The sequence below is a fragment of the Nyctereutes procyonoides genome, unplaced genomic scaffold (assembly GCF_905146905.1).
Source record: "Nyctereutes procyonoides isolate TBG_1078 unplaced genomic scaffold, NYPRO_anot_genome, whole genome shotgun sequence".
Classification (NCBI taxonomy): Eukaryota; Metazoa; Chordata; class Mammalia; order Carnivora; family Canidae; genus Nyctereutes; species Nyctereutes procyonoides.
The window spans coordinates 70,070,484-70,086,136 of record NW_026575052.1 but is presented as its reverse complement, the minus strand read 5'-3'; the positions used below and the strand labels follow the sequence as shown (position 1 = coordinate 70,086,136).

General features: G+C 37.4%; 1 protein-coding gene across 1 annotated transcript in view; it reads left to right on the top strand.

The window, feature by feature from the left end:
- Positions 1-15,653, top strand: part of KIAA1217 (KIAA1217 ortholog) — a 465,513-nt gene that overhangs the window by 85,997 nt on the left and 363,863 nt on the right. The window lies entirely within an intron of this gene.

The following is a 15,653-nucleotide window of genomic DNA, read 5'->3' as shown; positions in this document are numbered from 1 at the left end:
TATATATACTTTATCCCCTTTTTACATCCCCATGTAGTACTTTTACTGCGTGTATCTGTCTTTGCACTGGGGGGAGATCCAGACTTGAGTATGTCTATCTTATATCTCTTTGTGGTTATACTATTTTTGTGTTCAAATTTTAAAATATATAAAGCATTGTCCTTTTTCTTTCATAACTTTCTTTGAGACAGTGAGAGAATGAGTGAGGCGAGGGGCAGAGAGAGAAGGGAAAGCAGACTCCTCACTGAGCACGGACCCCCCCCCCCATGCAGGGCTCTATCCCAGGACCCTGAGATCATGACCTGAGCTGAAGGCAGATGCTTAACCAGCTTGAACCACTAAGGCACCCCCATAACATTTTTTAATCCAACATTGTTATGGAGATGTATGCACGTTGATACATAGGTGTCTAGTCCATTTATTATAACTGTAGAATAGCATCACATTGCATAAATAATCCAAGGTTGGTTTATCCATCTTCCTACTGAGGAAAATTTGGGTTGTCCTTGCAGTTCAGCTCAGATCATGATCTCAGGGTCTAAACCCTGCATCAAGCTCCACACTGGGCATGAAGCCTGCTTATGATTCTTTATCCCTTTCCCTCAATCCCTCCTTCCACATTCTCTCTGAAGAAGAAAAAAAAAATTCTTTCACATCTTTCTGTATATTTTATAATTTTCTCTACAAGTTTTTTCCACACTTTTGATTTATTGCTAGGTATCGTATATATATTGTTGAAGTGTTTGTTTTTATTGTAAATTTTATTTTTTCATACATAGTCTAATCATTGGCTGATAGCCTATAGAAATATAATAGATTTTTGTTTAATTCTTGTTTCCAATCCTTATTAGTTTTAAGTTTGTAGATTACTTGGATCTTCTAAATAAACAATCATTTTATATGCAAATAATGACAATTCATTATTTTGTAATATTTGTATATTTTGTTTTATTTATTTTAGTATATATTTATCTATATTTATATATTTATTTCTTTCCCCCTGGCTTGCTCTTATGGTTAGCACCTCTTGTGCAATGTTAAATAGAAGCTTTAGAGTACGCATCCTACCTTGTTTGGATTTTATATGAAAAGCCTCTGACTTGCTGCCAATAAGTATTATATTTTCTTGGATTTTAGTGAATGATATCTTTTATCAGGTTAAGAAAGTTTCTTTCTGTTTTTGGTTTGCTCATAAACTTTATCAGGAAAGTATTTTGCATTTTATTAAATACTTCCTGCATCTATGAGATGTATTTATGGATTTTCTCTTTTAATATGTTAATTGACGAGTTAATTTAATAAATTCTAAAATTTAACCATCTTTCTAATCTTAGATAACTCCTACTTGATCATAATTTTTTTTAAAGATTTAATTTATTAATTCATGAAAGACACAGAGAGAGAGACAGAGACATAGGCAGAGGGAGAAGCAGCCTCCCTATGGGGAACCTAATGTGGGACTCAATCCCAGGACCCCAGGATCACAACCAGGATCACAAAGGCAGACACTCAATCACTGAGCCACCTAGGTGCCCCTTGATCACAATTTTTAAATATTCATTCTACATTTAGTTTACTAATTTTACTTAAAATTTTTACATTCACAAATGAGACTGGCCTGTAATTGTTTTTGCTTATTTTAAATAAAGTTTATCTTACCTCACAAAATGAGTATTAAAAGATTATCACCTTAGGGGTGCCTGGGAGACTAAGTCACTTAAAATTCCAACTCTTGGTTTCTGCTCAGGTCATGATCTCATGGGTTATGGAATTAAGCCCCACATTGGAATCCATGCTCAGAATCCATGCTCAGTGGGGAGTCAGCTTGAAGCTTCCCTCCCTCTGCCTTTCCCCCCATTTACTCTCTTGGTCACTCTCCCTCTGTCTCTCTAAAATAAATAAATAAATCTTTTTTAAAAAAGATTTTTCTATGGAAAAGTTTATACAAGATTAGAGCTACTTTTACTTTGAAAGTTGACAGAACTTCTCTGAAGGAATCCTGGGTCTGATTGTGTGTGTGTGTGTGTGTGTGTGTGTGTGTGTGTACATGTGTATGTGTGAACAGACTTTCACAAGTGATGCAGTTTCCCCATTAGTTTGATCAAGACAAGTTTTCTCTTCCTTCTTGAGTAAATGTAAGTTATATTTACAGTGAATTGACCATTTTGGCTAGATTTTCAAGTGCACTGACATAAAATTGTTCTTGATAATTCTCTGCTAAAAAACTTTATGATGCTATAGTTGTGTTTCTTTTTCTTTGTACTAATATAGTCATTTCCCTTTCTCTATTTTTAAATTAGTCTTGCACACATTTTGTCTATTTTTTTATTGTTTTTTTTTCAAAGAAACAATTTTTGGTTTCTAGGATCTCTCTGTTGGTAATTGGCAAATACCCTTGACAGTCAAATAATAATTTAGGTGGGTATATTATTCTAGATTGGCTTTTACTATTGTTCATTCCTTTACAAATAGTCCATTGATTTCTGTTACTTGTCTTTGCTTTTGAGAAGTCTACTGTTGTGGAATTTGTCTTTTCTCTCTGATTGCTTTCACCACAATGTATCTCATCATGGATTTGTCTTTTATTTATCTGGATTTTTTCTTAAAATATACGAATCATATATTTTATCAATTCTGGGACATATACAGGCATATATCTGAATATTGATGCTTCCATAATTTTATTCTTTTTCTAAAATTTATATTAGACATATCGAGATTTTTTATTATTTTATGCTCTCGTAACTTTAGATTTATCTTTTATTTCACAGTGCTCCATTCTAAGTTGTTTCCTTAAATCTGTCTTTCAGATCATTGTTTATATCTTCCCCTATTTCTAAACAGCTACTTTGTCTATGCATTGAGTTTTTCATTCAGCTATAGGCTTTAATTCTAGATGGTCTGTGATCATTTTAATACTATATTTTCCTTTGTATTCCCTTTCATGTTAGTAATTTTAAAAAGTTTTGGGGCACCTGACTGGCTCAGTTGGTAAAGTATGCAACTTTTGATCTCAGGGTTGTGGGTTCAAGCCCCATGCTGGGTGTAGAAATTACTTAAAAATAAAATGTTAAAAAAAGTTTATACATCTGTTATTTTGTTCATTCATTCAAATTTCTTAGGACTCAGAGTCTTATTTATTGTGTCTTTGATATGATTCTTTTAGTGGATTATTTCTTCATGTGATTTGTAATTTAGGATTATGAGTCCAGCACCAGCAGGAGACACTATAAAAATATGTAACCAGAGTGGATATGGCCAACCCTTCAGAGACATTTTGCATTTGTGTTTGCTTAGTGTCCTACAACGTGTTCTTAGGCTAATTTCTTGATTCAGGTTTTCCTGGATCATATACATAGCCCTAGTTATAAATTCTGAGTAGATGTTATCTTTTCCCTTCACTTAGCATCTAAATAGAGACAGACAGGCATCATTACTATATCCTTTTGCTCCTACATAGGAAATTAAACCTAAGCTTCTAGGTCACTAAGACTTGCAAGCCCCCTTAATGCAAATCAGTTTATTCATGTCCCTACCACTTTGCTTTTTAGATCTCTCTCCCTTTCTCTGGCACTGTTGCTCTCTCCTTTTTTTTGGGGGGGGGGGCATGCTCAGTAATGCATTTGAAAGAATGATGTCTTTCTATCTGTTATTTCTAAGCATTTGTAGTGGCAAAATGGTCGGGTTTTCTTGAGAAAATTTTCAGAATAAGAAGTCTTACTTTGGTCTTTTGACATTAACAAAAAAAAAAAAAAAAGCCTAAGAAGGGTACATGGCAGGCTTGTTCAGTGGAGTATGCAACTTATATCTTGGGCTTGTGGTTTTGATCCCACTTTGAGTGTAGAGATTACTTCAATATAAAATCTTTTTTAAAAAGTCAAAGAATTTCACAAATCATATTCTTCATGCAAAGTGTTTTTGCTAGCCTCTATAGAAATTCAGAATATCCAAAATTAGCTCAAAAATTATTAAACTAATGTAATCCTAAAAGTTTTTCTATATAATTGCTGTGGAATTGCATTCCTTTGAAATTCTACCATAAACTCAGCCATAGCCTGGCATGTTGAGAATAATGAGCAGGTAGTGAGGAAGGCCTATATCCTACTTTGAGAAAATTTTCAAGGAGTGTTCTATAGGGGAACAGATAATATTTTCTGAAATAAATCTTTCTTATTGAGACACCAGGAAGTCATATTTTTTAAAAGGTTCTAATGAAAAGCACAAAGCCCTTGCTAGCTCTAGAGTTCTGTGATTTTTCTTTTATCTTGAGGCATTTTTCCAAAAAAGCACATAGCCTGTTTGTAGCTTTGTAACTAAATCTTAGGTATCAGAGGTATGGGGTCTTTTCAAGATGCTCTCTGGTTCTCCCTACCACTCACCACTGCACTCCAGCAAGTCCATAGATATGAAGTGAATCGTAATCAAAATTTGTTGTTGTTGTTGTTCATATTTCTTGATCTTATTTGTCCACATATAATTTTTATGACATGTCAAAGACTACACTCCCAAATAATGAGTTGATTAAAGAGAATGTTGGTTATTGAATGTTATCTAAACATTGCATATTTTGAAATATACACTTTTGGAAGTTTTTATTACTTCCACTAAATATGCTATAATTTTGAGATATTTTTGTCCCAAAATTCTCTTTGGAAGCAACAAGTTAGTAATAAGACACAGTTGGAATTAAAACAAAGGCTTCATTTTAAAAATATAGCAAATATTGTTTTAACACTCGATACTCAAAGCTATTTCTGAAGCCTCACCATATTATTTTAGATTAAATATCTAAAACAAATTATTACAAAAATAAACCCATCTCTTTGCTGAATTTCATTCTGTGTTTGGATTGAGGTGGAGTCAGTTGTTAGCTGCATGATCAGAGCACAGACGCTGAGTCCTTTCATTTTCCTAATTAAGAATTACCATCCCAAAACCTTGTCAGTGGTTTACAATGGCAGTAATCCCTACCAAAACAGTTGTTCTTCTAGATCTCAAGTGGTTTGCCAGAACATTAACCTTGGCTTGACCCCTCATAGTCACAGGAGAGATAAATGAGGGTCAATAATCATCTCTAGAAAACCATAGATCGTGGATTGCCTTCTAGATTATGTAACTTGCCTTTAAAAATAATTAGAATGTGTTTGTCATTTAAAATGACTGAGATCAGCAGGGCTAATGAAAATGTTTAAAGCCTTATCAGTCGGAACACCAAGGGCTGGCTCCAGAAAGTGCTGACCTCGAAATTTTTGTACTGCTTTTGTTGATCTTGTCTGCTGATGCACACAATCTATTGATGTGTGGCTTGGCTTGGCATGCCATAGAGACTTATTCATCCATGATATATGTGGAAGGGGTTTCCGGGCCTCTACATGTGCTGTGGCACATTCCTCCAGTTCCCTAACAAAGCTTTTCATTGGCGGCTGTGACTAATGAGCATGAAGTCCCCAGGGAGAAATGGAGCACAGTCTTCCACCACCCATTAAGATGAGCTCAAGCCCCAGGCTTATCAAGCTTGAACCAGGAGAAGCTAGGGCTTGAGATAAAACAGTCACTAAGAGTTTCATAAACTGCATTAATAATCCTTGGCCAAATTATACTGCACATCAACTGTTATTACCCGAGCTATCGTAGCCAAGGTCCTCACTGGACCTGGTCTTTTTTTTTTTTTTTTTTTGGCCCTGGTCATTAAAGGCGATATACCTCTTTTTTAGGAGAATCCTAATTAACTCTGCTTTCCCTGAAGTTTCTCTGGGGCTATTTCTCCAGGTAATCTCCCCTGTCTTTGTGTAGAGAAGCAATCTCATTCTTCCTGAGGTCATGTGGGATGAAGTCAGTGCAGGAGGGGAGCCATAGTGAGTGAGCTAGTGAGAAATGTACAGAAAATCTTGATGCAGATGGTTCTGCCTTAGGATTTCTGGTATTTTTTTTTTAATTTAAAATTTCAATTATGTGCCTTGCCTGCAGTGTAATGGAGGAATAATCGGATTAGAAGAGAAGCAGGACAAAGAACTCACAGCCATTACTTATTATTTACTATATTTGGCTGGGAATGTCAAATAAATTAGGTCGTTACAAATCAGTAAGTTGCTGGGACCAGGGAGGGGGTCATGCTCCTTTCCTAAGACCTCAGCACTGATGTTTGAAAGGACACTTGAAGGTCTCATTTGGCCACTGGAATATTATAGACTTCATACTTCTAAGTGGTTTAAGTGACTCTGAAGACATATTCAAGAAAAATACTTAAAGGTCTTTGAAGTATACTAAAATTAATTTTTAGTTTGAAGACTCTTAGATATTTGCCATGTTTGTTGTTGATTATTATTTTAAATAGCCATTTCCCTACCATATGACTCTATTTCTTGTTGTATGTATATGTATCTGTATTCTGTTATTTCTACATATCCACCTCACTCACATTATAACTACGTTTACTTATTCCTGGAAAATTGGCTTGAACCTCCTAACATCCTGTCCAGATTGGCCATTCAGTCCTCAATTTTTCACTGAGCTCTTCTTTCTTTCCCCTTTTGTGGCATTCAGTTGGCTCACTATCGCTCTTAATCAGGTCCCGATTCATGATTACGGATTTCACGAGTCTCTGCGGATATACCCTGTCTCACATTACTTTTGACTCCCCCTGCCTTCTACTCTCACACAAAAAATGTGTCTCTTCACATTGATTCCACCTTCAGTGTGTACGTTACAACTCAACCTTACAATGAAAACTTCCCTGATTGAGATAGTTGGTTATTTGAAGTGTTACTGGTTTCAAAGACATGGTATAACTTGAGTAGTCATTTCCTGTATAAAAACATGGGTAATTGGCATGTACCAGGAAGGCTATGTTTCATTATCTTGCTGGATAGTACATGGTAGGCTATTTTAAGGCAATTACCAGGTTTCATGTCATGTGTAAACCCATGAACCCTTGATTCATACAATCAATATCACAACAATGAATGATAGTGGTGGCATCCACCTCTCTATGTAAAATGAACTTTTGGCAAATATATGCCTAGAACACAAGGTTAGCAGAATGCAGTGGAGTCCCTGCATTAGACTTAAAAAATTGAAGATTATACAGAAATAAATATCCAAGAACCACCCAAAACAGATAAATAAACCAGCTGCTCCTAAAACTCAGAACAGTATCTATTGAAATTACATTTGCATGCACCTGGTGGCTGGCATATAGTAAGTTCTCAATAGATACCAGATGTGCTGCCATTGGACAATGTTTTCAATACCATGTGGTTAATCATTTTCATCAACTTTTCCAGCAATTTAAGATCTAATTATTTTAGGGTTACCTTAAGAATCCTAAAGGCCAAGGCACCTGGATGGCTCAGTTGGTTGTGCACCTGCCTACGACTTAGGACATGATCCCAGGGTCCTGGGATTGAGCCTCTCGTTGGGTTCCCTGCTCAGTGAGGAGCCTGCTTTTCTCTCTCTCTCTCTCTCTCTCTCTCTCTCTCTCTCTCTCTTTCTCTCTCTCTCTCCCTTCCCTTCTTATACTCTCTCTTGCTATCTCTCTCTCTCTCAAATAAATAAATAAAATATTTTTTTAAAAAAAGAATCCTAAAGGTCATTATGAAATCAATCCAGCAATTGGAGGTCACAAACTTTAATAAAAGTTGAAGTTTTTCAAGATTGCTAAGGCAGTGACACCAGTTCTTCGTCATAGAGAAATGAGAAATGAAAGATTCCTACATGAAAGATTTAGTTAAAACATAAAGAATTATTACAGTTCAGTGTTACTGAATATTGAAAGAGATAATAGTAGGAGATATGCAATCATCTTTCTTATATTTTATTAAAAATTGGAGTACATGCCGAGGCCCAAGGTGGATTTGGATACTGATTTAAGCTCTGTGGACTTAAGATTTTACACTTATTGATAATAGTTTCCTTGTTCTTTGATTACATGGTGTTTCTTTTGAGTTATTTTTAATTTTAGAATACTGAAGCAAAGATGTTCAAATTCAACCCTGGAGTTTAATACATCCTATCTTCTGCCAGAGACATTTTACTGATCCTGTGTTATTTAAAGGCCAAGTAGAACTGTTATGGTGAAAATCTGAAAAGAATGTCAGAACTAACACAGTATGGAGATCACATTTTCACAGAAATAATGATTCCAAGTCTTGTAATTTAATTTGCATGGCTGAATGAACTTGTCTTTCTCCTACTCCAAAAATACAGACTACCACATCCTGAACTGCAGTCCTTCAGAAAAGAGGCCAAGTCTTTAGGTTAGAATTCCATAATTATGCCCACTCTACACCTTCATACTCAGTAACAATTTTTTTAATTAAAAATGAATTCTAAGCCTATAAGCCTGTTCTTTCTGAGAAAATCATGGGAGAGGGACAGAAGTGCTCTATATTTCTCTTAATTATAAATAAAGTCCCTTAACCTAAAAAGCTATGAGACTTATATTTCAGGTGCAAGTATATGTGAACTGTTGTAGAAGGGAATAGACTATGTTACCTAGAACCCAGAGAACATACACTTTTGGCACTTTGTCAGTGGAATTAGAAAGTTCTTCCTAGAATTTCCCTAGCTTGATTTTATGAGTATATTATTATAATCTAGCCCTGTGTATTAGTGGGCATAGTTCTGTGATAAACAATCTCCACATTTTGGTGACTGATTGTTAGAAAAGTGTGTGCATTACTCACAACACAATATAATGGCATGAAGATGAAAATGGTGTAAGTGCTCTGCTCTAAACCTTCCATCAGGAACCCAGGCTACTTGTGGTGTGTGGCTTTGCTAGCTTCTGGAGCCTTTACCTTCTCTGCATTCAGCCCACCAAGTAGAGAAAATCTCAAGAGACTTCCCAAGAGGTCTTCAGGAGCCAGATCTGAAAATGGTATGTGTCGCCATTGCCTCAGCACATTGGCCAGCGCTCAACCATACAATATCCCCACTAACTGCAAAGGAGACCATGAAATGAAATGTAGGTGACTGCCAAGAAGAGGTAGAGTAGGATTTGAACACAGAGCAGCCTCCATCACATCTTCAACAGTTGTGAACTGGGTTAATTGACAGGGTATGTGAAAATAGCCCCATGGTGGCTCCTAGGTGCTAGAAGCTCTAAGAAATTATTGGACCACCATGTCCATTCCAGAAAGCTGTAGCTTTATGCTGCCCATTAGAAAGAGTGCTCACTTTTAGATGCTGTGAGAGAGACAAGATGAATTGGAGATTGCCTCTGCCCTCGGGCAGTATACAGTCTCCTAAAGGAGTAGGCTACCTGTATAACTAGCTATGTTTTAGCTTGTATAACAGGACACTAAATCAGACATTTTTACTGAGGATCTTCTAATAGATAGGAAATTGCAAAGTGGAGTATCAGATCAAAGTGCAGATTTTCAAAGGAAAATCAAGAAAGGGTTCTATGATCTAAACTTTTATAGATACAAAGAGGATAGGGAAGGTCCCTGAGAGTGTAAGTTGAGAGAAAACTTCATGAGGAAGATTTCTATTTTAAAAAGCTAAATTTAAAAAAAAAAAAAAGGTTTTTTTAAAATCATGCTGTTTTCTACCTACATCCCCAAGGATGAGGGCTGTAGGATTTTCAGCTAGTTCATCTAAATCTCAGCATCACTGACTTCCACAGGATCATTCTGAGAACTTGACACCTATCCCCTGAGGCTGGGAGAGGGAACACCATAGATGGATGTCTGTTATCTGAGAACCTTCAAAGAGAATACACCCAGACTGCTTAGCTGTTCCAATGGCAGGAGCAAAGGAAAATTGTTGTGCTGTTGAAATCTCCTGCTTCTAGTGTTTCTTCAACCAAAGGATGCACTGTGGACTTCTTCAATTCTGTCCCATATAGCCATTCAGATGGGTCCTTAGCAGAGAGAAGTTGGGAGTGGATCACTAGATGCCCAGGGGCTGGGAAGGAAGTCATCAGCTGAGCTAGAGTGGCACTGCCTGAATCAGCAAGTCAAGAGAAGAGCAGAGAGTGAGCAACCTCTGAAGAATCCATAAAAGTGGTCTTAGAAAGAGTCAGCTCCAAATATTAGCTTTAAATATTAGCTCTAGGGAGCCTGGGTGGCTCAGTCAGTTAAATTATCTGACTTTGGCTCAGGTCATGATCCCAGGGTCCTGAGACAGCCCTTCATCAGGCTTCCCACTCAGTGGAGAATCTACTTGTCCCTCTCTCTCTGCCCCTCCCCTTGCTCATGCTCTCTCTCTCTCTCTCTTTCAAATAAATAAATAAGATCTTTTCTAAAATATTAGCTCTAAATATTCAATATTTAAATATAAGCTCCCTTGTGATTCTATAAGTCAAAAAGATCTTTCCTGTCCCTCTGATCTCTCTTCCTTATTCCACCATGGGGATGTAGGTTGGCCAGAAAGAGCAATGAGTGAGTGAAGGGGAATGGGAAACAGAAAAATAGAGGGCATCAAGTATACTCTTTATGTTGAAGACTCTTTATGTTGAGGGCAACACTGACTGGGAGGTGGCAAAGAAGGGTTAGCTTTGAGTGATGATGGATGGTTCAAGTGCTGATGCAAATTAGGCTGGAAGCCCTCATTTCTGAATTGAGACTGTGTTTTGTAATCTGCAGCGAACATAGAACATTTTCTTAACTATGATCAAAAAAGTCATAGTTCTGCTGGAGTTTTTGTCAGGGGCAGGGGAAGAGCTCATCCTTTTGCACAGGCTAAAAGAGACAGTGACAAGCAAAAAGAATGTTATTTTATGACTACAGCTGACAGAGCTGATATGCTCAATGTGCCATTTATTTTTGAATTCTGGTGGAGTGCCCCAGGAGAAATACAAATAAAGTGCTCTGAGAGGTCAAATAAAAAAGTGCTTGCTTCTAGCTGAAGTGGAAGTGGAAATTTGGGATGGTGTAGAGAAGATAGGCGACCAATGGAGCTTTGTTAAAGGCATTTCTAGCAGAGCAAACAACATAAAAAAGCCAGGAATGAGTCAATGTAGGTTCATCCTTGGTTAAAAAAAAAAAAAAAAAAGTACCATCCTGTTGATTGACGTTAATGGGAGACACTATGTGTGTGAGTTGGGGGTATGGAAAATCTCTGTACCTCCCTCACAATTTTGTTGTAAATCTAAAACTGCTCTAAAAAATTGCCCTTTTAAAAAAGCATGGAGACAGAAAAAAACATAGCAGATGCATATAAAATAAAAATTAATTCCATTTGGCTGAAGTCAAGTATATAGGGCAATAATGGAAAATAAGGTAGAAAGTGTGGCTTCCAGCTTCAGTGGAAGGCATAAGGCATGCTTGAAACCTCTGCAGGGAGTCTGCAGAAAAGGCAAGGCATTGAGGATGAGGCAAGTGACCAGGGCAAAGGGAAAATCCTTGTAGTTAGGCTGACCTTCATGAGAGGTAGCCAAATGTCTACCATATGGTATCCAGTGAGGTATGGGGCATTAATTTTTACCTAGATAGACAAGGCTGATATCCAAGAGGGTGCTGATGTGATCAATAGGGTGTGAAATCAAGGAATTGTAGGCAGTGGGGATGATAAGTTCAGTAAGTTATAATTGAATGTAGTCATTTCATCTTAGAGTAGGTTGGGAGTGAAACCGATATAGTTAGGGAAAGCTTCTTTTCAGACAGGGAGCTTCAACACACCTGTTCTGTGACCTCTGACAAGTAATTTGTCTTCCCTAAGCTCTAGTTTCCCCATCTATGAAGGAGAAATGATAATATATGATACAACCCCACACAGGTTGCTCAGCAGGGTGACTGGCACATTTAAAGGGACCAGGAGAAGCTAATTCCTTTCTCTTTCCTTTAAGGGGAAAAGGATGGAGATTCTTGATAAGCAGATTGCAATTCAGGTTATAGTCCCTGCTTCAGTGAAGGAATTAGAGAAGACAATCCAGAAGCCACAGCAGATGCTTTTGCATGGACCAAGCCATCAGTGAGGGTACGAGAGAACTGCAGGTCAATGGGTTTTTAGAGCTCCTCCATACAAAGCTTAGGGCAAGAAACATCAACCCTATGGAAACTCTGAGTCTGTTGGTCTGAGGTGGGATTGGCTCAGGGACTTAGTGGGGCTGAGTTTACAGGTCACAGATCCTTAGTGTCTGGAAGGTGGCCTCAGAGACAGATATAAGTGGAGAATGGGGGGATGTGCAAACAAAGGAATTTGAACATCATTCTGATGCACTCACAGGGTTTTAAGGAGAGCAATCCTGATAGATGGGAAAGACCTGAGATGTTGTGTGCCCATGCAGCTGTAGAGATGCCCAGGGAATGAAACCAGAACGGTACAAGGCCTGAAAGCAGGAATGGTAAGAATCAGGACAGAGACTCTAGGCACAACTCTGCTGCTATGCTTTCTGAGTCTTGGTTTCTCCTTCCATCAAATGGGCTCAGGGTGACACTTTACCCACCTATAGTCTGTGATCTAAAACTTTGTCTACCCAAAATTCAGCCAAAACGTAAGAGCAAATAAAAATGGTCCTAAGCAATCAACGTAAACACTATTACAAGTTTCATGTTGAAAACATGAGACGGTAAGTACTCCAGTGCAGCTAATTCATCAGGACTATATACTTACATGGACATGATTGCAATACACTTGACATTGTAGTTACTTCTCACAGAGAACTCAAGATGCACATCAAAAAGGGATTAGAGTGTGAGATGTTCACAGAAACAAATGGGTAGAGAGCCCATTATAAGGAGGATATTTCTTTTTTAAAAAAGCAATTGTTATTTTTTTTAAGATTTTATTTATTTATTCATGAGAGACACACAGAGAGAGAGGCAGAGACACACAGGCAGAGGGAGAAGCAGGCTCCATGCAGGGAGCCTGACGTGGGACTCGATTCCAGTTCCCCAGGATCAGGTCCTGGGCTGAAGGCGGTACTAAACCACTGAGCCACCCGGGCTGCCCAAGCAATTGTTATTTTTAAAATAGCAATGTGGATCCATTCAGTGTAGGGACAAAGAATGTATACATCCCTCTATGCTCTGGGGGCTACCTGCATTGTGCTATAGTCTCTGAAATCAGAAAACATAATGAGTAATTGATGTTTGCAAAGACAATTCTGAGTCATCAATAACTGCTAAATTATGTTCAGAAGTTTCTATTTATAAAAGAGGCAGGGAGGAGACTGGAGTATATTTTTAAACTTCTTTTCGAAATTATAGAATTTTAAAAATTTGAGTGTTTCAAGAGGCAAGTCTTCATTCTATGAACATTCATTTATCCAATATTTGTTTTTTGTAGGTCACAGTATTCTTACACAAGCCTGCTGTGACTATAAAATATGCAGGCTGCTTTAAAAAAGAAAATAAACAGACCAGAATATAGTCAAGTCAGTTGCCTTGGAAGGCTATAAACTTGTACTCTGTGATCCTGCTATTGTTGAAAATATTTTTGGAATTTGTATGTATTTTCTATATAGCCTTTTTCACGAGTTTAGGATGATACAAATCCACACCCTCCTTAACTTAGAATCTCAAGTTATTATTTACAAAAAACAAACAAACAAACAAAACCAATGACAATGTTATGTTGAGCCTGGTTCTTCCAGAAACATTGGCTAAGCATTTACCTCTATGGCATAAGAAGAAGACACTGGCTGGCTCTTGAAATTAGCCCAGAAGTGAGGCTGAATTATCCATATTATTCACTTTTCAGTGGCTCTCAAACACATTAGACCTGCACTACCAGTCAAATTACTGGCCACCATCGAGAAGACTTTTTTAAATGTGCCATAAACTCTGGTGTTAGGGTCCCAAGTGGACTCTCAGCGGTGGTTTGAGCGATGACAGCACCATTATAAGAAGGTCACTCCTTTGAAGGAGACAACACTAATTTATCATGTAAATGCCACCATATTCATTTTTAAAATGCATGGCATGGAATCACATTTGACAGAGCAATGACATTAATCCCTCTGCAAAAGTAAAAGTATGGCTGCCACCATCATTATATCAGAGGCTACGTGGGAGCCTAAAAATTAGAGATTCAAGTTCACCTTCACTGTCGTTGGCAGGATCCTAGTTCTCTGCCTGCCCCAGCAGCCCAGTGTGTGGATGACTGAATCCTGCTGCGACACAATGATGGCAGAAGCCCAGGCTTGCAGCACAGCGTCCCTAGACCCTCAGCAGAGCTCCCTCCCAGCAGTGATTGAGAACAGAGAATGACACTTTGCAAACAGCATTTATCTTCTGCTTGCCCTACACCTTTTTTGAAAGCCTATGCATTTGAACAACCTGCTCATCTTGAGATGTCGAGCGCCACAAAGGTGGGCCAAGAGCCAAAACTTTTTGCCCAGACTTTGTTTTAAATTGTTATAAGCTGAGTTCATCGTTTAAGCATGTAGTTTTAAAACATAGAGGGAAATCATATTATTACAGAAAGTATCATAAGTCATTTATAACTCTGCCGGGATGTGCCAAGCCTGAACTTGAAAACAGTAAAGACAGTATGCTGTGTTTGGAAGGTTTCAGCATCAAAAATATCCTATTCATCCTAATAACTATGAAGCATTAAGATTTAATTATGTGTTTATTCCCTTATTAAACTGATGTCATGACATTTTATTAAAAACACTCCTTTTCTACTCATGATCTTAGAAAACAAGGGTTTAAGTAGACCTGTCAGGTCATTTTCAGCAGTTCTTTCAAATGAGCAAATGAATTCTGTTGGGATCTTTCAATTGCAAAAGACATTCGTTCTACTTTAAATAATGCAACTTCAAATACAAAAGTAATACAATCTTAATGTAATCTGAAAAAGGCAGAAAAATAGAAACTAAGGAAAAAATCTAACAACTACTAAAAATTGGACTTTATCAACAATTAAGACTTTTGCTTTGTAAAAAGACACTGTTGGGAGAATGAAAAGGCAAACTGTGAGCTGGAGGATAATATTTGCAAATCATGTAATTTACAGAAGACTTGTATCCAGAATGAATAAAAATCACTTAATGCTCAACAGTAAGAAAGCAAACAACCCAATTAAAAAACAGACAAATGACTTGAACAGACATTGTACGATAAAGCATAGGTGGGTGACAAGAGTGTGAAAAGGTGTTTGACATCAGATGTCTTTAAGAAAATGCAAATTAAACCATAAGAAGATATCAGTACCTATTAGAATGGATAAAATTTAAAAGATTGATAATACCAAGTGCTGGTGAGAACATAGAGCCAGTGAGAGTCTTATTTACTGCTGGTGGGAATTTAAAAGAGTATAGCCACTCTGAAAAGCAGCTTGGCAGTTTCTTAGGAGGTTAAAAATACACTTACAATATGACCCAGCAATCCCACTTCAGGGTGTTTATCCTAAAGAAATGAAAACTTGTGTTCACACAAAAACTACTGTACAGATATTTATAGAAGATTTATTTATAATTTCCAAAACCTGGTACAACACAATGCTTCTTCCAAGGGTAAACAGATAAAAAAGCTGATAAATGCAGATAGGGGGCTAGTCCTCCATAACGATGTGGAATGAAGTTTTGATACATGCCACAACTCTTGTGAATCATAAAATATTTATGCTAATTGAAAGAAGTCAGATGAAAGAGTTCACCTACTATGTGATTCCATTTGGAGGACAGGGCTCCATCTCAGGGTCCTGAGGTCATGATGTGAGCCAAAATCAAGAGCCCAATGCTTAATCAACTGAGCCACCTA